The following is a 24,557-nucleotide window of genomic DNA, read 5'->3' as shown; positions in this document are numbered from 1 at the left end:
CTGTCTCTCCATCCTCATTCTCTTGGGAATTTATGTTTACTGTGGGTAAAACTTGCTCTCAGTCCTAGGATCCAGCCTGTTAGAATTGTGGGCAGGGAAGAAGAAAGCAACCTCAGATTTGGAAGCTGAAGAACGGACTGCTGACCCCCTTGGGAAGGGAAGTTTCCGATGGAGGTACTGTCCAGCTCCTGGCTTGTGACACCAGCCCTGGTTTCTTCCCCTCACAGCTGATATCGACAGACAGAGGAGCCCTGACGATGTGAAACTGCCTCAGGCCAGTCCTCGTCCCAAGAAGAAGCTGCTGTGAAGCCACTGAAGCAAAAGGAACAGGAAAGGAATTCGAGGAGAAGTTGGATGGCCAGGCTTGAGGACCTTGCGTATACAGCCATGGTGACCAGGATGTGGCCTTGATCCCAAATGCCAGGTTCACATTCCAGACTCCCAGAGGTAGGACATTGGAATCTAAGGTGGATAACCCATCCCTTGTCCCAGGAAGAGACCTCCCTTCTATCTTACCATCTTTGAACAATAAGTATGTTCAACAAATATTCCTCAGCATACTCTTATTTGTGTATATTGTTTGTTTTGCGTGTATATTTCTAAGGCTTGAACCAACCTCTCTTTCCCCACTCCCTTCACTCTTTAAAGGCATGGGTATCTATTTTGAATAACAGTAGCAAATCTTATGACAGCTGCTTGCTTGCTAGGTATGGAAGCTGGGCCAAGGACTTGCCAGTAGTAGCCCATCCATTTTGTACAGGCCCCCAGAAGGGCTATTCTTGTCTTATCCATGACTGTCACCATTTTAGAACAAGGAAGCTCAAACACATGGATCTAGTTAGGGAGTAAGGCCTGCAGCAATGTGGATTGTCAGCCTGCTTCCTACTTGCTCCACAGAAGGGACTTCAGTCTAAGGTCACACAGTTGGTCACCTTGAGCCCTAGCACACCTCAGCACATAGCCTTAGGCAGAGAGGCTGCTGTCTTTGGGTGAATTGCATTGGGTTTCTGGGCTGCTCTCGGGAGTCCCTGCCCTGTATGGGAGAGGATGGGGTTTGGTGAACTCTGAACTGATTGAAAATAAGACAGCTACGTGCGCTGTCCTAGCAGTCTCACAGGCAGGATGTGTGTCATTCCCATGAAGCCCTATGCTATTACTGGCTGCTGTCTCTTTTGTGGAGTGAGCTTAGGCAAATCGTGAGCAAGGCAGGGTCACCTTCCCTAGGCCCAGGAAGGGTTAGATCCCCAACAAAACTCTGGTCCCACTTTGGGAAAGAAAAGACTAGGAGCATACTGTAGGGTGTCAGAATTTCAGTTTTTCTTTTGTTGAACAGCTGAACTTGCAATTAGAAAAATGACTACGTGACTAAAGAATTGTTTTAGTGGCTGGATAACAGCATACATCTGTACTCTTAGCATCTAGATGCTGAGACAGGAATGTTGTAAGTTCGAGACTAGCCTAAGTTGTGCTAAGACACCCTATCCCAAACAAATAAAAACAAATAAATTGTAGTATCTAAAGTCTTTGACCATGCCACAGATGATTAATTTATCTTGTGAGCAACTATCAGTCCCTTCTTGGTCGCCAGGCAGGAAGGGTATGGAAAGCTATAAACGAGGAATCTTGATCTCTAAGCACTGTGGTGTAGATGGGAGCCCAGAATGTTCACCACATTAATGAGTAGAAAGTGGGTAATGGGGTCACTGAGAGCATGAAAACAGGCATCTCATATGGCTAGACCAGGGCTCACAGGCAAGTAAATTCTATATAGCCTTTCATTTCTGTCACAATGATCCATGCATCCACTTTTCAGTGAGTAGAATGTGACCCTCTCAAAACATCATGCTGTGAATTAAGTTTAAAATGCAAAATTGGTTTTAGACTCATGACATCAAGTTGGTGAGCAAGCCACAGAGGAGTGTTATGAGGTTTATGAATCAGCACTGCAATACTTTAAACAGCATTGATTTTTCTACAGTTTCAAGTTTGATCTACTCAATTTAAAAGGCCCATTGAAAGGCCATATTAGTTTTTCATCTCTGTGGTTACAAATGACCACAAACACAGTGGCTTAACACATTACCTTCTAACTGACCAACAGGCATCATTCAGAAGCCTGGTGCTGGTCGCACTGTGCTAAGTCCAGGTGTTGACAGGGCTGTTCTGCTCTGCAAGTTCTAGAAGTAACTGAGAAAAATGCACCTTTGCCAAGTCTAGGTGCCTCATCTCTTCAAAGCTGGTGGCAGCACCATTGCCCCTGACTCCTCTGTCATCTCAGCCACTGTTAAGGACTTTTGTGATCATGCTGGTCTGATCTAGATCAGAGGGATAATCACCCTAGTGTAACATGGTTACAATTGTTCACTTTGTTAATGGTCATTGTCAATCTCTTTCTCTGCCTAAATTAGAAATTAAACTTCATTGCAGACATGTTTGCATAGGAAAAGACATTGAATCTAGAGTTTGGCACTGTCCCTAGTCTTTGGCATCAACTGAGGGTCTTGGACTATGCCCCCTGTGAATAAGGTAGGACTAGTGTACTACCTTTTGGGGTAGCTTGCTTCATGGGAATCATTGAAATTACTATACTAGTACAGAATATTTTAAGCAGTTAGTACAAAATTGCTCAAGTATTGAGCAAAGAGGAAATGAAAGTCTACTTAGATTTACACATATTTCCACAATGTACAAACAAAATAATAATTTGTAAGTCAAATATAACATTTAGAGGGGAAATTGAGGTGCTAAAATTTTTGCATCTGACAATTACAAAGCCTGTATGGGGCTGAGCTTGATCCTCTGCATATATGTTCTGGTTGCGTAGCTTGCTGTTCTTATGGGATTCCTAACAGTGGGAATGGGGGTGCCTCTGACTCTCTTACCTTCTCTTGGGATCCTTTTCCCTTTATTGGGTGCCTCTTCCAGCTTTGATATGAGGGTTTGTACCTAGTCTTTTTGTAACTTGTTATACCTTGTTCTGTTGAAATTCCTGGGAGGCCTGCTCTTTTCTGGAGGGAAATGGATCTGTGGAAGAAGGGATGTGGAGGAGTGCTTAGAGGAATGCGGGAGGGGAAACTGTGGTTGGGATGTAATGTATAAGAGAAGAATAAATTTTTAAAAATTCCAGAGTGGAAAATTTCCCATTAAATTTTTTTGCATCTTTAATAAATGAGATTAATGTGAAATATAGTTAAGCATCTCTCTCTTTTTTTTTTTCAAGACAGGGTTTCTTTGTGTAGTTTTGGTGACTATCCTGGATCTCACTCTGTAGACCAGGCTGGTCTCGAACTCATAGAGATCCGCCTGGCTCTGCCTCCTAAATGCTGGGATTAAAGGCATGCACCACCACCGCCTGGCTCCTCTTTTTTTTTGCATCTCTTCTCCTTGGACATAGGAGTTCCCACCCCAGAGCCTCTTTCAGGATGCTACTCTATACTCTAGCTGTACTGAGTAGGGCTGCTGGTGGCTCAAGGCCGTCTAGAGAATTACCCTGAGCCCACAGGACCCTTCCACCTGAGGACCCCTTAGAAGTGGGTCAGGCTGCTGTAAAGTCACAATATACAGAACAGGCACCGTGGGGGCTTCCCATCACCATGGAGTCAGAGCAGCTGACTCCAGAGAGTTTATTTGGTGACCTTATCTTCTTCTGCAGTTCCTGTTTCTAAAGCTAGCTCCTCTTTGGTTTGCCCTCCTGGCAGAGAAGCACCATCTCAGCCTTGGGTTGCCTGTAGAGGTCAGAACACAGAAGCTCAGGTGATGAGTTCATTTCCCTAGGTGACCCACTCTTGTTGTCTCAGAATGGAGCCTCCTGGGTGGACATGTCATTTCTTTAATGCATTCCAGTCCCATTTGATACTTGTGATATTTCCACTAATAGTCATAGGGAAGCAACCTTCAATGTTTCCTTTGATTTTTCTCAGGATTAGGTTTCCCATAGAGCTACAGTTGTGGGCATTTTTCTGTTAATGATTTACAGCTTTGTTTGCTTGCTTGCTCGCTTATTTGTTTGTTTGTTTGTTTATTTCGTGATGAAGATTAGCCCAGTGCCTCATGATGTGCTCTACCACAGAACTAGGCCATCAGCCATATTGATTTAGATACATAAGATGCCGCTTTAATTATCTGTTTCTTGACTTTCAAAGTCTTAGCAGATTCTATAAAATGATCTTGGACTTACGGCAGTATGTTAGAGTCTTTAGTAATCTCTCTCTCTCTCAGTTGTATGTATGTATGTATATATGTATGTATGTATATGGCCATTTTGATTGCATGTGTGTCTGTGGAACATGCATGAGCAGTGCTCTGAGAGGCCAGAAGAGGGCGTCAGATCCTTTAGAACAGTGGTTCTCAACCTTCCTAATGCCAAGAGCCTTTAATACCGTTCCTCATGTTATGGTGACCTCAACCACAAAATTATTTCGTTGCTACTTCATAACTGTAATTTTGCTTCTGTTATGAATCATAATGTAAATATCTGATATGTGACCCTTGTGAAAGAGTCGTTTGACCCACAACTTGAGAAATACTGATCTAGATTTACAGATGGTTGTGAGCTGACATGTGGGTGCTGGGAATTAAACTTGGGTCCTCTGGAACAGCAACCAGTGCTCTTCACCACTGAGCCATCTCTCCAGTCTAATTTTTTCATGTTCTTATATGCAGAGGGACTTCAGTTGGCCAGTATTTTTGCTTAGGCTGTTTGCGTCTATGTTCATGAGCAGTAGTCTGTGATTGTTTCTTCTCTCATTATCCATGCACAGTTTTTATTTAAAAACTTTTTGGGGTTTTCCTGTTATCTGAAGTATGGTGGCCAATCTAGTGGTCAACAGCCATGTTTGGGTGGCTATTAAACCTGCCAGGTGCCATTAGCAAGTATTAAAGCATTGAAACATACTAGATTTTGCAAACAGCACAAAACACATTCTATGAAATATTTCAGCAATTTACATCTGTGAGTGATGATATTTGGGGTATACTGAGCAAGACAAAATCTATTATAATTTTACAATTTAAAATACATGTGTTGTCAACAGGAAACAGCTTTTTTCTTGATAGTGTGCATTAATATAACATCCCTGAAAAAAAAAAGAAAGAAAAGGAATGGAGAGGGAGAGGAGTAAAGGGATGATGTAGGCAGGGCCTCAGCTCCTCTGTCTGTGGGAGCCTTGTGGTCCTTCTGTTTCTTCTGGGAACTGGCCTAGGTCAGCACGTATGTTTGTATTTCAGGTCTTTGGGTTTTGAGGAAGATGAAGGTGTGAGAGCTGTCTCCATACCAGTGGAAAGCTCCTCCAGAGCCTTGTCCTCAGGCCTCCAGCTAGTATTTGGAGGCGCCCCAGGCCAACACCTCTAAGAAAACAGGAGGAGTCAGTACGGTACCCAGCACACAGCAGCTCACTCTCCAGGACAGGCTCAACGTGGCATGCACACCACCTGGGTGTGGAGGGCTCTTGCAGCGTGAAAGGAGAGGATGGTGACTTCATGACCTTGCTAAGCCAATTAGTCATCTTACTCTGAGGAGAAGGACAAGCACAAGGGTGGAGAAAGCAAACAAAAGATTGTTCCAGCTGCTCCTAGAATAAATAGATCATTTTATTCGACATTTATGGGGAGCTATTAATTTCATCCTAGACAATCAAATAGCAAAGGATTTTCTATTTATCCTGACAGCGGGAATTCCAGCCTGATACCATCCTTTCATTACAAATGTCATCACTTCAGTCATCATGGAATGTCCTAGGCAGATAAATAAATAAACAAAAAGAATGATATGAGAATCTGGTTCCTAGGGCAGTTGCAACTTTGATGTTTTTGCACTTTTCTCTGTGTGGAATGTCTGAGGTGATGGTCATTATCTATTATAAGCTGGACCATCTTTGTAGCAATAATACTCATTATTTCCTCACTCCCAAATCGCAAGTACTAAGAGTTGGTATCTAACTCTCGCAGGACACATGGTGGCAGTTGCAAGTTCTGGGGCTGTGAGCTCAGGACTCTTCTCAAAGTGTGAGGCTACAACTTAGCAGTTCAGTGAGCTGATCTCTCATAACTGTGCAGTGGGGATTGTTTGTAGACCCTTAAAGAAACATAGAAGACTCTTTGCCCAAAACTCCCTGCACAAGAGAATAGGAAAGCACCAAAACACTCCCAGGTGGATCTGAATCAAGACACCACAGACCCCTTGAGATATGTGTGGATTGTCTGAAAGGAAAAACCCACCAAAAATGCCCATGTTTTGACATTCTAGTTTGAGTCAGTTCATAACTTAGTACAAAAATGGGTCCTGGGATTGGGCTGATGCTTTGGTTAGGATTGGGGACAGAGGAGTCTGGGGTGGCTTCTGAGCTGTAGAAGCCTGAGCATGGGACTAGAGCAGGTGTCCTAATTCCCCTAGAGAGTGAAAGTTCCTGTCTAAGCACAGCCTCTACGTGTGCACAGCTGTACCTACACATGTGCTGGCCCCGAGGGGGATGTGGAGCAGGGAGAGGGAAGAGGCTTACCAAGGAAGAGAGTATGGGCTGTGGGCTCTGAAGAGGCCTTTGCAAAGAGGGGGCTCTCAGAACGTGAAAAGCAGCTCATTATGGAAAATGTTGAGAGACATCTCCTGAAAGTTATTCTGAAGTCCAGGCCAAGGGTAACTATGGTGATACATTGTGTACCCTAATAAAATTTGCCTGAAGATCAGAAAACAGAAAGTGGCTAGATTAGACACAGAGGCTAGGCAGCGGTAGCACACACCTTTAATCCTAGTACTTGAGAGGCAGAGATCCGTCTGGATCTCTGTGAGTTCAAAGCCACCCTGGACTACATGAGATTGACTCAGTCAAGGAGAGAAAACAGAGCCAGGCAGTGGTGGCATACACCTTTAACCTCAATACTGGGAAGCACACATGCCTTTAATCCCAGGAAGTGATGGCTGAGCAGAGAAAGGTATCTAAGGTGTGAGGAGACAGGAACTAAAGGCTTTTCAGGCTGAGGAGTCCTAGAGGTAAAAGGTGGCTTGTTTCTTTGTCTCTCTGATCTTTCAGCATTTACCCCAATATCTGGCTCCAGGTTTTTATTTCATTCATTCATTCATTCATTCATTCATTCATTCATTCATTTATTCATTCATTTATCTGTTTGTTTGTTTATTTTATTATAAGACCAATTAGGAATTTGAGCAATAGGTAAGCTCAGTGGCTCTAGTGAGGGGGAAGGGAGGGTTGTAGAAGAGGAGGCTTTAGTTTTAATCAGAGGTCAGACCATAGACAGCCTTAGGGGCTTAATATAAAGCAACAGGAAGGACATATGTGTGTCGGGAGGCAGAAGGTGGGGGGGCTTTGGGTGGAGGAATGGTGGGATAGAATATATGTAAATGATCATTCTGGGCCATGGAGAACAAGGCATAAACTGTGAGAGGAAAGATGAAACAGAAGGAAAGAACACGCTGGGAGGCTGTGGAAATGGTCCCAGGGATGGAGGAGGGCTGGGGCATGAAGGTGGGGGCAGTATGGACAGATTCTCTTGCTCAGAATCAGCTCTGCCTTGTGCCTCATTTAGAATGTGACTCCAGAGCTCCTGCTCATTCTAAGTCCCAAAGCAGTGGCTCAGATCCCCTTTCTTCTACCAGCCCTGAGCTTTGGCAGTTCTCACAGCCCTTTCCATTAGTCCAGTCCTTCACACTCATTGTGTCATTTAAAACTCACTGAGATATTTTCTTCGTCCAGGCTGCTACAACAAATTGCTATAGACTGGGTGGCTTAAGAAATCCATATTTCTTGCAGTTCTGGGGACTGGAAGACCAAGGTCAAGATATTGGCTGATTTAGTCTCTAGTGACAGTCATTTCATGGTTTTCAGATTTAATTCCTGCTGTATCCTCAAGTAACAGAGAATTCTCTGGGATGTAATGGCACTAATCTCTTTCATCTGGGCTACCTCATCTACTAATACTATCACAGTAAGATTGGTGTTTAAAATAAAAATTTGGACAGACCTATCCAGTTCAAGCATTCTAATTCTACACCCTATCCCATAATAATACTCCTCTTGTACAAAAAATTATCCATTGCATTCCAAGAGCTCCTAAAATCTTAGCTCATTCTAGTCTAAAGTATAAAAATATACAATCTTATTTAAATATCATCTAAATCAGATATGGGTGAGTCTCAAGGTTTGATTTGTCTGGAGGCAAAATTCTTCTTCATTGGTGAATATGCCAAGCCAGATAAGTTGAATGCTTTCAAACTACAGTGATGAGATGGGCATAGGATAGGTATATCCACTTAGAAGAGAAGATTGGGTGGTGAATGGAGACTAAGAGTGCCCACACCTGCCAAGGCAAGTCTTCTGAGTACTTAAGTCTGGAAAATAATTGATGTTTTGCTTCCAGACCCATGGGGGCTGTGGTCCTGTCCCTACAGTTCTGCTGAGCAGAAGTAGAAAGCAATGATATTGGGAAAAGGTTATCCAGCCTGCTGAAAGTCAATCAGATGCCTCCCTTTTGAAAACTGAGGAGGCAGCCCTGGTGATCTCTGAATTTCCTTTGAGGTCATTTCTTTTCTTGTTTTGAAGAATAGAACACTTTCAAGGCCAATAGCTCTATGAACTTGTCCTGTAAAATCCTAGACATCAGATAACTTTGCTTCATTCCTTCTTATTCTTGTCCAAACTGGCAGTTTTCCTGCTGGGGTAGCTAGCTGATTAGGCTCATGGTTTACACCCACACTGACCTTGTGAAAGGGTCAGTTGGCCATCCTCTCTATGTTCTCTTCCAGCTGCATTTTCTCTTTTTTTGGCCATATGATTAGCTTGAGACTTTCCAAAGATTGAATGCTTGGTTTCTTCTTTGCTTACTGAGTCTGTCCTGGAGTTACTTCTTCCTTCTGGCCTTGGCTATAAGCAGCCAAGGGGAACCAAGCCACACTATCAACACTGCTTAGAAATTTCATCACTCATGAATTCATCCTTCACAAACCCTGCCTTCTATAAAACATGAGACCACAAGCACGACCCAGCCATGCTCATTCCCACTTCATAGAAACCATGCCTTTCCTCCAGTTTCCAAAACACATTCCTCATTTCCATTTGATACCTCACCAGAATGACCTTTATCATCTGTCCCTTGCTTGCTTGCTATGTTCTTTCCTTGTTCAGTTTATCTTGATCTCATGGCCATTGCAGGCACTAAACTTGTGATTGGTTTGGACTCCCAAGTGCTGAAGTTAGAGAATTACAAGCAAGTCCCATTATTCCTGGCTTTGCCTGTATTTCTACCAACGTTCTGCTTATAGTTACTTAGATGTTCTCTAAGAAGATTGAAGGCTTTCTCTGTAGCTCTCTCTTCTTTATGAGATCTCACTAGAACTGATTTGAAAACTCACTTCATTTTCCTAAATGTAGTCTGCTTCTACCATGCATCCAAGATCTTCCAACATCTTCTCATTACCCAGTTCCAAAGACATTTACACATTTTTAGGTATTCCTCACAGCAGCAGTCCCATTTATAAGAACTAATTCCTGTCTTCATGGCTTAAATGAATACATCTTTCTTATGGTTCTAGAAATCAGAATAACCAAGGTCAAGGTTATGGGAGGAATATTGTCTGTCCAGGGCCCTTCAAATGCTTATCTCTTCATGGAGCCCTCACATTACGGAGAAAAAGAATAATAATTTATCCCTAAGAGGATCTACTTGGTCATTTACTCTTAATGTTGGTCCCAAAGGGTAGAAAGATATCATAGACTTCAATGACATGACAAGCATCCCTACAGTCATGTAGAGGGTAGGCATTTGCCATCTCTGTCAAATACATCACCAAGAACAAGTTGGTGACTATAAGACACTTTGGTAACTTTCCTAAGAATTTCTATTAGTTTGGAGACTTTCTACTTTGGACGGAAATTTCCACTATCATTGTGTTCCTTGGAAGTCTTGTACCCTGGAAGACAGCCAGTGACTCTAAGAGAACTGTTCCATCTGTGGTCAGGACTCAGGCCCCTTTTGGTGGCATGCACAGTGTAGGAGTGTAGGTGTGGCAACCTCACCTGAGAGCTGATATGTGTGCTAACCCTACTAGGACCAACAGGGAAGGGGCATGGGTTTCATTTCCTCCTCCTCCTTCATCAAGTCACTGTCCATCTGCAGTGGCTTCCTCTTGCTTTGTCCGAGTGCATTAATCTGCATATACATGAGATTTTAATGTTTTTATTAGTCAGACACAAACTTAGTGTCTAACTCACTGATACTCTACCCCATTGTTATAGATAACAGTGGAGTTCAACATGAGACTCTCATATATAAAAATGTAGAGCAGTAATTGTAGCATCCTAATTCGTCTTTTTAATAAAAACCCAGAGTTAGATATCAGGGTGAAAGCTGAAAGATCAGAGAAGCAGAGTAGCCAGCCACTAGTTCTTACCTCTATACCATCCTCAGTCAAAAAGGGGGGCCAAGCTCCTGTCTCCACCTTATCACTTCCCCTCTCTGCCCAGAAGTAGTAATAGAAAACACTGAGTACTGACTCTTTGTCAGGTAACACACTCAATTTTTTTCTGTTTTTCTGATGAGTCATTTTAACCACCTGCGGGGTGGATAATATTGTTACTCAAAGCTATCCATCCAACAAACTGAGGACTACAATGCAATAAGCATCACTCTGGTGTTAGATAGGACAACAGGATGGCTGTCCCCATGCTGGTTTAGACATACAGAATTCTGAAGCTTAGAGTGATGAGGTGAACCACAAAAGTTAAACAGTGTAAATAGTAACCCAGCACTTCTGACAGGGCATAGGTGATCCAATTTCTCCCTTGGCTTAGCTTGGACTCCTGAAATTCCTGAAAGTGCATATGCCCTTGTCTTTGTGGATCTGGATATCACTTGTTGAAACTCTTATCCATGTTCTTTGTATTTCTGTTAATAAATTCAGAATAATGACAGACTATCTTTCTTCATGCCATAATTTCTAATTAATATCTGATAGCAGTGGCTTGGTGTATCGTGAGGTTAACATCCATTGGTCACAGCCTTTCTGAGTACACTGAACTCCCCTCTCCCAGCTTCCTTTCCCTTCCATACAATGTAGTTTCAAGTCTCCAAAGAGTCCAAATTTCTGAGTCCTTGAAAAGGTATTTCAGAAAGCAGTAGGCTCTGGAGGCTTCTACTTGAGACAATTCTCTGTGGAGCAGCTGAGCTGAGGTGTGTTTTTTTTTTTTTCATTTTTCTTTGTTAAGAAATTTTCTACTCACTCTACATACCACCCACAGATCCCCCCTCCTCCCACCCTCCAGCCCTTCTCCCTCTCTAGTCACCCCACATCCCCACATCCTCAAAATCAAGGTCTCTCATGGAGAGTAGATGCTTATTTAAATGTGTTGTAGGCTTTGCAAAAGGGAGAGTGAGGTCAGAGCCCATACAGCTGTGGCAGAGGGATATGTTCTGTTCTGGTGAGATGAATTGTTCTTTTAAGCCATGAGCTCATTGGAGAGAGCTTTTCTCAAGCATCCCCAGTGCTTGCCGGAGTATGGCTCTGTACCCTGGCTTCAGTTAGGGGATATTAGAATTGAGTTCTCAGGTTCTAGGGATCATGCAGGGATTACTGGTGAGGATCCTTTTCTGGAAAGCTCTATTCCTGATAGAATAGGACAAGTGACATGTTTTAGGAGACTGAGATTTCTACAAAATAATAGCATGTTTCCTTGTCTTTATTGCCAATCATGGCAGGGTGATTTGGTCATGTTGAATTTACCAATCCTCCCTGGAGTGTGTGTGTGTGTGTGTGTGTGTGTGTGTGTGTGTGTGTGTGTGTGTAACGCTGATGTATACTCATATTTTAACTACTTCTTTGGAACATTACTCTGTTTTACAGCTGAGATAACAGAAGGTCAGAAGTTAATGGCCAAACTGGACTCGAAATCAGGCTTCTTGTCCTGGTCAGGACTGTTCATCACCCTATGAGTTTCCCTTTTAGCAATTCTGCACCCTGGTTGAAGGTGGTAGGACAACAGAAGGTTGTATTGCTGATCTTTCCCTCTAGAACTTCTTCATGCAGGCGTGAATCCCTTTGCTTAGGCCAACCTGATGAGGAGACAAAAGCAAACAGGTCAATTGGAAGAATGAGAAGAAAGAGACTAGAAGACAGGGGCTTGTCATCTCACACAGCGAGGCAAGTGTGGATTGCCAGACCCTGAATGTCTTCTCCCAGACTGAAAGAACAGTACCAACAGTCAGAGCAGTGATATGGTCTAGCCATATGACTTTGAGATGGGAGGCAGCTGAGCCATGCATTTTTAATGCTTTCCTTCAAGGTGGAAAGGACGTTGCAGAGAATAACTAAAGCAGCTCTATAAAAAGAAAATGAGAATTGTGCTGTAAAATATCTGGCTACTTAATGAGGGAAGTTTATTGGCAAAGAAAAAAAGCAGTTATGAGTGTTTATGTTCATACTTGACTCTGTCTTTTAAAGCAGTGGTAGCCTAGGGGACCTTCTACTGGGACAAATGCCCTTGGATGAGAAGCCATGGGAGAGCAAGGATGTAGGGCAGTCCTGTGCCACAGCTCCTTCTTCTATAGTGGCACCTTTCATATTTGAATGTCATGTTCATCCCCCCAAAATCATGTTCAGATACAGATGATTATTCCTGGAATCTGGCACAAGGTCCAGGAAAGACCCTGAACTTTGATAAATGGACCTTGTCTATGTGTAAAAGGGTCTAGAGAATGCTACTAAAAGATATGGGGGACAAGAGATTGAAATGTGCTTCATAGGCAGGGTTTTATTAGTTCTGGGGGGAAACCAGGCTCTGGTTGGTAGCTTGAGAGTCAAGTAGAACACAAGTCTGGATCCTTTGGAGAGGCAGGTAGGAGCACTGGGATGATGAGGCCATAGTAGAAGCATCAGCTTGGGCCATTTTCCTTTTGCAGTCAGAATGGGGTCAAATAGGGATGTCCTGGGACTCAAGGAAACAGAAATTTCACTGGGAAAGACTATGATACCGTAACAGGAAGGGAGACCAGTGCAGGAGAGAGAGGTTTCAGACATGAGATCTGCAGTGTTATAGTACCTTTTATTACCACGGTAGAATCAATACCTGACAGCCCAACTTAAGTGACAAAATTTAGGCAGGCAGGGATAAGGGTAAAGAAAGGATTGGAAGCTAGATTTAACCTCCAAAGCCACACCCTCTCTGACCTATTTCCTCCAACTAGGCCTCACCTCCTAAAGTTTCTATAACTTCCTACAATAGTATCACCAATAGAGACCGAGCTTTAAACATAGGAACCCATGGGGACATTTCATGTTCAAATCAGAATGGAAAACATCTCCAAGGTCAGATGGGCAGAAAGGAAATTTATTTGAAAGGGAAGAATGAGCAGGCTACAAAGAACTATTATGGGAAGTGAGATGAACAGGTGGCCGGACAGGACAGTTGACAAGAAATGGACAGTGCCCCTTTCTTTCCTGTGTCCTCCCCCTTTCCTGGTCCCCCCCTCCTGCCAGAGGGTGGTTGTGGGGAAAGGGAGACAACTGATGTTTGGTTCATTCAGACCCAGCATTTATCAGGCAATTTATTTGGATTGGTTAGAGAATCAGTTCAGCTAATCATAGATATGGCAAAGAAAGAGAACTGGGCAGGTATGACTGAGCTTATAGAGAGGGAGTGTCTGGTGTCTTCTCCAAGCACACAGGGACACAGTTTTGTGCAGGGAGCTGTTTTTGGGAAAGAAAGAAAGTTGTGGCTCTTTAACAGGTATTCAGTCTCTGCCCCTTCATAAACCCAACATATGGGCACCAGCTTTGTAATGTTTTATTCTTCTTCAAAAAAAATTAAAAACAATACTCACAGAATGAACAACAAATGTCATTTTTAGCTCATTAGTAAGAAATTCAGTAGGAAGGAAAAGATGACTCAAAGTAGAGAGACTGAGTTTACACACACACACATACACACACACACACACACACACACACACACACACCATCTTGAAGCTAAATGTGATGGCACCTACCATTATTCAAACCTTGGGAAGCTGAGGTATCACTATGAGTTAGAGGCCAGACTGGGCTGCATAACAAGATTCTGTCTCAAAATACTAAAGCAATCAAACTCAAAACATCTGAGGTAAGTTTGCTGACAGACACATCACTGGTTGACTAATGCCATGAAGGACAAAAAACATAATATTTGGGCTTATTTCCCTATAGGACAGAAATTATAGATGCCTATGATAGATTAGTGCTTTAGAATATCATGCAGTCCCTGTGCCCGGCCTCAAATAATCATTTAATGGTAGATCACACAGGTGCATTCCTCTAGATAATTAAGTGGTCCCTGAGCGATCTGTCTAAACATTACCCATCATGGTAATAAAAGTTTATGCCCACTTCCAGGCCTTATTTTAAGTGGCTTTTTATAGCATCCCTTGGATTTCTATACCAGAAAGCATGCTCACAAGCTGACCAGGAGAAAGTGTGTCTTAGCCAGAGCTGTATTCCCCAGGAGCACCTGCTGCAAGGACAGCATCCAGGCTCTTTGTGACTGGCATCAGGAAAGTGACAAGAATGGTGTTTTGTTGTATGGTCTTCTGGATTTGTTTGGCCTTCTGGATTTTCCACAAGGGCCATTTTGGAAACTTTAAAGTAGTTAGGGTTTGAGAGGGAGTATGCTCCTGCCATTAGAGAGCAAAAACAGTTTAATAAGCTTCAAAACAAAAATATTTTTCTGAGGGCCGAACAATGCACGCTACCAGAGGCCTAATGAATTAAGGCTCTGCCACAAAGTGCAGCCAAGAGAGGTTATTATTAGTTCTCCCATGACCCAGAAGCTCTTGTTTGCACACCCAGATGGGGCCACACTTCCTAAAACCATCAAAGCTCACTTTAATTAGTCTGTTAATAGAAACTTGTTGTGATCCCGGGTACCTTTTGTGACCAGTTTTTTTTTTTTTTGCCTCCAATCTCCGTTAATTCAGTTAAGTATCGCAGTAGCTGGAGGAACATGGAGATTTTGTTAATAAAAATAAGCTAGCTGACTTATCAGGTGGTAACAATCAGATTGAAAAACAGGAATCATTTGGTGAACTTTCCAGCTCAAATGTGAAAAATATTATGGTGTTTATTCTTGGCAAACCCTTCAGTGCTGTATACAGTGTAACTGCCTGTGTTATTTATGGAGGTCTTTGGGGAATTGGTATGAGACATTTGGTCTCCCCCTGAGCAGCTGAGCTCAGCATTCCAGCAGGTATGGAGGATGCATACAGAGGGGCATATATGAGGTAAAGGTGGGTAGAGAGTGGGGCCTCTGCATGGGAGAGTTGAGAAGGTACCCAGGTTGAGAGAAGGAAGGAGCCGTTTTGAACTTCATCTCTGGTTATTCATCCCTACCCAGTGGCCCTTTCTTCCTCACCGAACTTACTGTCTTCTGACATTGAATATACTTTGTATTTTGCTTGTGTCTCTCCATCCCCACCCACCTGATATCAGTGTTCCTGATTTGAGGTGGATGCTGTGTTAGGTCCTTGGTGTTATAGTTCATTTAATTTTCAGAGATCCCAGGAAGTGGTGGGTTTATTGCCAGTGGATAGATGGAGGAACGGGGGTTCTGGGAGATGAAATGACCCACCCATGGCCATGACATGGCTCATAAGAAGCACAGTAGGATTTGGAGATATCTGGCCTCAAATATCATGCTAGTTAAGAATATGACACAAAGTCACATTTCCATCTGTTGGGACAGTGACCATTAAGAGTTATCCCTATTCTAAGGTTTTTTTCTACCTATTCCTGAAGGATGCTGACTTCCTCCAGAATTTCTGGTAGGTATGGAAGGTCCCCTCATTTGTGCTTCTGAGTCTGTAAAGTCTTATCAGTTGTCACTGCTTTCTTCCAGATCCCCACTGCCTGCTTGGGCCTAGTGCTTCAGCTCCAGAATGCTTGTGATATCTGCTGGCTCAGGCCAACCTACCATGCCTCTGGTCTCCACTGGATGCCATTCTCTCTTCTTCTAGCTACCCCTTTCCACCCTCTCTACCTCCAGAAAGGACCCCCCACCCCATATTTTGTTTACCCTGGGAGGCCAGCTCATACTGAAAACTGGCCATCAGTGTAACATTAGATACATGGTAGAACCTTAGACAGTGATTAGGTTATGGGGCTCACTCTCCTGGAGGGGTTAGGGCTGTTCTTCCAGGATTATGGAGTCAGGTTGATTCTAGAGGAAGTGCATGAAGTCTTTCTCATGAGACTTGATTACTTACCAAGACAGGCCTGTTAAAAAGCCAGATGTCTCTCTTGTGTGTTCTCTCTTTCACACTTTCTGTGCCCTTCTGCTTGTCTGCTATGTTATGGCACAGTGTGAGGCCTTTGCTAAATAAAGTTGTGCAGTCATAGAATCCCAACTACAGACTATGAACTAAATTAACCTCTTTCTTTAATAAATCATTCAGTTTCAAGTGTTCTGCTATAGCAACAACAGACCAAGACATTGTCTTTTCCATTGTATCTTCTCTCTGTTGACTTACACACGTTTCAGACACAGGTCTCTGGGTGGGGGTTGAGAGAATGTTTGGTAAACCCAGACTGTATCAATGTAGACTCCCAATGAATGGAGAACACTTTTCCCATATGGTGTCAGAAGCTTGGGTTGCTGGGTTCATACAACCCAGATGTTCTGCCCAAAGGTAGGCCACCTCAGCACAACTGACCATTTAGACAAATCATGCAGCTTCAGTGCAAGACAGAGGCCCTTCACACTCACTGAACAATAAGTTTTAGTGGTCCCTGACACAGGCTGGTCAGTGCTCAAATCCCCCTGGTCTGTGGTGAGAGTATTTAGAACACCCTTGATTTGATAGACCACATGGCCTTCTGTATCCAGGATGGCTGGCCATCAGTCCTCCCTAACCTGGTGCCTTTTACATCACCAGCTACCACATGTGTCTTGAGTGGCAGAGGGAATAAGACACAGATGACTGAATTGCATGCTTGGCCATTTTTCACTGGGCGTAGTGTTGAGGCATTAATTTCAATGCACTTCATATTTTAAAAATGATTCTGCCCATTTTTTCAATGAACCTAAACTTGGTTTGCAAAATAGTCATAAAAATAAAAGTAAGCAGATTTGACATAGATTATGAATTAAAAAGAAATGAACAGATCATTGCTGTGTTTCCGTGCAATCCGGTCGGGGCTTATTACATGGCTGCAGATTCCTTGCCAACAAATACAAGCGAGTAAAATATTAATCTGTTCATCAGTAGCCATGCAATCAGGGGCTTACTTTGACCTTGGGGCCGAGTCCTGGGACTGCACAAATATTGTACATTCACAAGGACAAACATCTTCCCATGGGTTTCTGATTTAATTGCACAGTGACCTGAAAGCACATGGCTCCTGTCCTTTGGACTCTGCCCTGTCGATTTTATTAAAGTTCTTGGCTGAAACGAAAAAGTGGAAAAGGTGCTTCTACGTTCCAGAAGCTTTGTGAGGAACCTCAGACATTTCTTTTCTACTCTACTTGTCCATGTTACCAGAGTTGCTATAGGCTCAAAGCCTGAATTCTGACAGTCTCAACAAACTAGGTGTGGCCACATTCTCCCAATATACCAATCAAAGAGGCACATAATAGTGAGAAGCAGAGAAAAGAGACCACTCAATGTGGTCACACTGGGAAGAGGAACAAATAGAGAGGTCCAATGGCCCCCCAAGTCTATCTTTGGGGTGCTGATATGATATTTTGTTTTAGAGCGAGAAAAGGTATGTATGTATGGTACTTGTCAAGATGTAGTCTTGTCCATCATTGATTTAGCACTGCTTGAACTCAGGCATGTCCTGCCAGGTACTCTAATTAGATATCAGAACTGTGTAAAATCTCTTCTTGGGCAGCAAACTCCTTCTCTGGCTGGCTTTTCCCCATGGATTCCCCATGGGATTATTAGAAAATTTTAATTCTTTGGCATGCATTGTTCAGTAGTCTGACTGCCCAATGGAGGGGTGCAAGTGTCTCTTTTTATTACTAGGATATATACATGGGGCTTCCCAGTAGCCCTCATTTTTCCTTGCTCTAAGTTTACCCCACATATAGGGGAAGGCTCTCCTTGAAAACTGTCTATAGAATCTTTTAAATTATTCACCAGACAGAACTCTCACTAGATCAAGCTATTATAGAGAATCAATGTCCAGAATGAGTTTTAAAAATGCTGGGGATAGAGCTGTGAAGGTGACACTTTAGACTGACAACCAGCCTCTCTAAGATTACCAGCCCAGCTTGGCAGCAGTAAAAGCGTTATTAATAACAGTCATCATGGATGCCTTAGGCCTCACAAATCATCGGTGCATCCATTTGCTCTTTTGGCACTTCACGACAAAATTGTGGTCTGAATTGTCTTGTGTCACATGAGGGTTGAATTTCATTCCTTTGCATTTGAACATACAGGTTTCCTGATACCATTGTTGAGAAGTCTGTCTCTAATCACGTCAAATAGTCTTGGTACCTTAGGAGTCAGGAATCCCTTCTCCTGCATCTCTATCCCACTTGTCAGCACCTTCAGGGGCCCAGATGCAAGAGTGTCTCACTAAGTCCCAGGTTTTCTTGGTTGGGATCCCAGGTCAGTGCTGACCTTGTTGTCTGACCTCAGTCAAGCATTTGGGGAGATTTTACCTCTTCGTCTGAAAATTGAAACACTTGAATCAAAGTAGTGAGTTTTCAAATGAAATGCTCTCAATTGATGACCGGCCACACTAGTGTAAGCCCATGAACTGTATGTAGACTAGTGGCTGTGGAGTCCCCATGGGACTGGACTAGGCCCTCTGGATATGGAAGATGGTTGTTTGGCTCGAACTGTTTGGGGGGCACCCAGGAAGGGGGATCAGGATCCGTCCCTGGTGCATGGGCAGGCTTTTGGGAATCTGGTGCCTGGGTTGTGATGCCTTGCGCAGCCTTGGTGTAGTAGGAAGGAGGTTGGACCTGCCTAGGCACAGTGTGCCGGGCTCTGCTGACTCTCCATGGGAGACCTTGATTTGGGGGGATGTGAGGATGTGGGGTGGCTTGGGAGAGAGGGCTGGGGGGTGAGAGGCGGAGGAGGTGGGATCTGTGGGTGGTATATAGAGTGAGTAGAAAATCTCTTAAAGAAAAATGGAAAAAAAAAAAGAAATGCTCTCAATGTGTGGAAATGAACTGCTTGGGTGGACATTCCAGGAGAATGTCCTGGAGTTCTCTGTTTCTAATTCTCTGACTTCCTTGCCTCCTATATCATCCGTTCAGGAATATTTACACTCTCTGGGGCTCCATGGAAATGTCTCATCTCCTGGTATGTCAGTCTCTGTTGACCCTGACATTTGGTGACATTTTATTTCCTCCTCTGTAAAAGCAAAAAGGACTAGATTCAGTTGTCTCCAAAGATTAGCTGATACCTCTCCTTCAGCACCAGGATATAGCACTGAATAGCTGCCACCTCTTACAGGGCATCCAGGCAATGCAGTTTCCTCTATGGGAGGTCAGGTGTTGGTGATCCATTCATCATGGTTTCTGAGCATTGGACTGCCTGACATTAAAGGGTATTGTTTCCATGCTGCAATGTATGTGAGATAAAGGCCTCTCATAGGGTGATCCAGCTATGTGCTCGGGATTACACTTCTTTTAACATGTCCTTTTCCTAGAAAAGACTGGTTTTACTCAGAATGTAGACTGATGGGTAGAATTCTGGGAAAATAGGATAATTTTAGCCTAAAACACAAACAAACAAAACAAAACAAATGAACAGGGACAAACAAAAATAATAGTTTTCAAGATCATAGGTAAGTTGAGAGTGGTGGTGCATATCTTTAATTTCAGCATTAGGTGCATGGGTCTTTGTGAACTCGAGGCCAGCCTGGTCTACATAGCAACTTTCAGGCTAGCCAGGGCCATGAGACCCTATCTTAAGAACATAAGAAAAATAAAGAAAAAATGAGAGAGAGACAGAGACAGAGACAGAGACAGAGGAAGAGAGAGGGAGAGAAAGAATAGATATAGTGAGAGCAGGCAAGGGAGGACAAGAAAGTCTGGGGGGATAGGAAAGAAATATGTGCTCCATGACCATCCTGCTTCTGCCTTGAGAATTTCCAGGTCACAGAACAAAGGGGTAGTTCCCGCTGGAGCTTCCTAGAATCTCTGAATTAAAAAGGTTGAGCTGGGAGTTTAAGGAAACCTAGATGGCTAAAAATTCACAGGCCATAACCCCCGAGAGGAGAAACCTGCACAGACAGAAAAAGCACATCCAGAGATGTGCTCAGGGTCCCCTGGATATCAAGCCATCTACTTCTGAGTTTGTATATTAGAAAACATGCCATAGGAAAGAAGAGGGTCGCAGGTCTGCCCAGAGCTGAGACTCACTCCCACTCTCACCTATAGAGTTGGAAACTCTTTATTGCCTTAGTAGATCTTTGGAGAAATGCCCCCATTCTTTGTTTCTGCTGCTTGGCTATATTAGTTCACATATTCTGAATACCCTGCCCCCCATGTACACAGATACCTGAGGTGTAACTGTGAAGATTGTCCTCAGACCTCCATATGCACTCATACATATGTGCTTACTCTACACACCAACATACACTAAGATATACATATACAAAAAAAAGAAATTAAGAACATATAATGGAAAACTCTCCATTCTTGGATCAGAAGAACACCTTCTATTCACAAATGGGTCTTAATATTAAGATATCAATACCAATATCACCCAATGTAAGTAGATTTACTTCAGTGTCTATAAGTATGGCAATGACATTTTTCTTGTAGAAGTTACAAAATTCCATTCAAAATTTCATATTAATTTCAGTGGGTTCCAAGTAACCAGAAGAATTTTGACAAAGGGAGACAAAGTTAAAAATATTTCTGACTTCAAAACTTACCATAAAGTTATAGTAATCAAAATAGTGTGGGGATAGTGTGAGGACAAACATAAAGATGAATAGAATTAAGACTTCAGGTTGAAACCCCTACATGTATGGATGGTTCAGTGATCTTCAACAAAGGTGCCAAGACCATTTGATGCGATTAGAGACAGACTTCTCAACAATGGTATTAGAAAACCTGTATGTTCAAATGCAAAAGGATAGAATTCAGCCCTTACATGACACCATATACAAAGTTAATTCAAAATGGACCAAACACCTAAATGTAAGAGCTAAAACTATATGAAAACGTAGGAGACTCATTGAATGTAGCTACAATTTATGTACATAAAAGCAAAAATACAGGCAATAAAATTAAAAATGAATTAGCTAATCTACACCCAAATAAAAAAAGACTTTCTGGGCACCAAAAAAACAATATCAAGACTGTGAAAAGTAACCCACTAATTAATTGGAAGAAAATATTTGCAAATCCGTGTTCATGAGTGATTTATTTATGTATTTAATTTTTTGAGACAGGGTTTCTCCATGTAGTTTTGGTGCCTGTCCTAGATCTCGCTCTGTAGACCAGGTTGGCCTCGAACTTACAGAGATCTGCCTGGCTCTGCCTCCTGAGTGCTGGGATTAAAGGCATGCACCACCCCTTCCCGGCTTATCTTTAATTTTTTAAATTAGATTTATTCATTTTATTTCATGTGTTAATATTTTCCTTGCATGTATGCATGTGTACCATGTGTGCATTTGATATCTATGAGGGTGAGAAGAAGGCACTGGATCCCCGGAACTATGTTGGTTCTGGGAGTCAACTATGGGTCTTCGGCAAAAACAGTAAGTGCTCTTAACCACTGAGCCATCTCTCCATATCTACCTTGCTTTGTGAGACAGGGTCTCTCATTGGTTTGTGATTACTAGGTGGCTGGACAAGTCTCAGGAATCCTCTTGTCTGTTGCCTCCTTACCCCGGGATTATAAACACCTGCCACCATGTCTGACTTTTATACATGGGCGCAGGGCAGAGAACTCAGGTCTTCATGCTTATGCAACAAGTACTTTACTGACTAGACATCTCCACATCTCTGTTTCAAAATCTTTTATTGACACTTTACAGTTTTCAATACACCTTTTTTTCACCTCCTTGGTTATGTTTATTTCTAAGTATTTTATTCTTTTGGAATGTTAATAAACGGTACTGTTTTCTAAATTTCCTTTTCATGTTATCTATTGTAGATAGAGATAAATACAACTGATTTTTCTATGTTGATTTTTTTCCTGAGGCATTTTCTTAGAACTACATATAGACTTAGACAACTTAGCTGAATGGAATTTTTTAAAATACATTGTTATCCAACCTTGAGACATAGCTTGATATCTTATACTAAATACATTCCCATGGAACAAAGCATTTCTTTCAAACAGTTTTTTATGACAGTTTAGTATGTTATTACATGAGATACCTTTCACTAATCATTAGACATAGTACCAAATTCTAAACTTTTATAATTATAAATAAAACAATGATATACCATTCTTGGACATACATATTAATGTTCAACTCTTTCCTTTCTTAGAATAAATTCTGAGAATTAGAAGGCTGGGGTACAGTGTGTTACAGGCTTCTATTCATTGGCCCTCCAGAAAGATGTCAGATTCAGTTCTACATGAAACTGTGCATCAACTGCTCTGCCTCTGAGCTCTGGGGTCATTCTTCATTTCCCTTGAATGCTCAACAAAGGTAATATTTTGTGCTTTTTCTCAAGATGAGAAAGATATGCCCCCAAACTAAATGCAAGAGAAACAGGACAGCACAGTCCTGGCATAACTGCAGGTCCCGAGGCCAGCGATTCCTGCTGCCCCTTAGTCTTCTCCCCTGGGAAATACAGTTACTGCCCTCCTCATCACCCAGGGTGGCCCTAGGAACCCCTCTGAGGAGGACATCGACAACCAAGGAAGCAGAGCTGTAGTAGTTCAGCTTCCTTGGTGGTCCAACAGGCCAGCATGTTTCAAAACCCCAGAAACCCTTCAATCCACCCACAGACCACCTGCTATGGCAAAACTAAGTAAACAGACAAATAAAGATGCTAAAGCCCAAATACTGAGAGTTTGAATTCCAGACTCAATATCTGCTATCTAACTAACCTCACTCAACCCATGGAGCCTCCTTTCCCATCTGCATAATGGGATGGGCTCACTTTACCACAGAGTTCTGATCTACATCCTGGGCACAAAATTCATAGTTGATAAATTCGGTTACCACGTTCTAAGAGACGTGGTAGCTAATGAAGATGAGTGGATAAAGGGTGGTGCTGAGGAGAATAGACAAGGGAAACTTACTGGGCCACAGAAAGGGAAGTTTTTAGATTGGAGCTTCAGAAAAATCAGTTATCCAAAGGGAGTCTTCTGTGAAAGACTACTAGATCCCCAAGCAACTCTTTAGCCACTTAGCACAGGGCACAGAAAGGTCATTGCTAACAGATCTTTGCTACAGAGGGGTCCCTGCTGCAGCAAGGATCACTAAGGACAGATGGATGAGGAGACTGTATCATGGAGGGAGACAGCATGTGGTGCTTGTCCTTGGAGATGTCAGAGGTTGGTAACCACCCTCCTGGTGCTGGGTCGCATCCTGCCTGCCACACTGTGCCTGACCTCAGGTAGAATCCTACACCCTCTTTTCCTTTTTAGTAGATATATAGGTGATACTCATCCAGCCCTACTATTAGGAAGATCCCATCCTGTCTTCTGTGTGCAGCTGCCACTGCATTGCTCCTTGAATTGGGGGTGCATTACTCGGGGACCCTTACCTCAGGAAGGAGGATCAGCACCAGTGGGAGGTCTCAGTGCTTCAGGAAGGGTCTGTTCTGAGGTCCTTGAGGTCTCCTGGGTGGCTTTCTGCTCCTTAGTCCTCCACCCTCCACCCACTGCAGCCATGGAACTAAAGTGCACACACGGTGTGTGGTCCAGGGTCTGGAAAGAGACTGAGGGAGGGCCTGTACATCAAGGGGTCACTCCAGTTCACTCCTGAGCCTCATGCACAGTCCTGCTGCTTTCGTTGACCTTTGCTGTGTCCTACCAATCCCTTGGAAAGGTTTGTCCATGTAGCTGCCAATAAGCAGGATGGGGCTCAGGGGACCCATCTCTAGAGACACCCGTGTGCACGTCTCTCTAGAAAGAAAAGGGCAGAGACTGAATAACAAGCAGCTTTATTCTGTCTGGGCTTCTTCCTGATTCGGTCGCTGCTTTCACAGGCCTAAGCCCTGGTTACCTCTGATTAGTGGTTCTGAATTTATAGTTCCCCATGCTCCAGCAGGTGCCCTGTCTCCCTCCGTTGGACTGTCTGCCCAGCTGTTCTCTTCCTGATGAGGGAGAGATGACCCAAAGCAGACAATCTGTGGTACTTGTGATGACAAGTAGTCTTTCCCTAATAACTGCTCTACATTTTAGTCTATGACATTTGGCATGCCCCCACATAAAACAGCACTTCTTTCAGAGCTAGGGAGTGCTACCCTCAGTGTTACTTGTCCTCACAGCCCTGGTCACAGGTGGGATGGTGCTGAAATGACCCTCCTGGAAAACTTGGCAGTGGAGCTGGGTTTTGAGAGATGAATAGGAGTCTTTTTGGGGTGAGCATGGTAGGGGACATCATACAAGTCCATTCAGTGGCATGGGTCAAGCTTGTATATTTAGGGAAG

At 43.1% G+C, this 24,557-nt stretch overlaps 1 long non-coding RNA gene across 3 annotated transcripts in view; it reads left to right on the top strand.

Annotated features, from left to right (window-relative positions):
* LOC121828884 (uncharacterized) overlaps positions 1-24,557 on the top strand; it is a 115,489-nt gene that overhangs the window by 3,710 nt on the left and 87,222 nt on the right. For all 3 annotated transcript variants that reach the window (XR_013050839.1, XR_006071538.2, XR_013050840.1), the window contains exon 2: positions 228-447. This is a non-coding gene — a long non-coding RNA (uncharacterized LOC121828884). The remainder of the gene's footprint in view (positions 1-227; positions 448-24,557) is intronic.

Source organism: Peromyscus maniculatus, chromosome 4 (assembly GCF_049852395.1).
Source record: "Peromyscus maniculatus bairdii isolate BWxNUB_F1_BW_parent chromosome 4, HU_Pman_BW_mat_3.1, whole genome shotgun sequence".
Classification (NCBI taxonomy): domain Eukaryota; kingdom Metazoa; phylum Chordata; class Mammalia; order Rodentia; family Cricetidae; genus Peromyscus; species Peromyscus maniculatus.
Note: the sequence above shows the minus strand (reverse complement) of the source record. Positions and strands in the feature narration are given on the sequence as shown.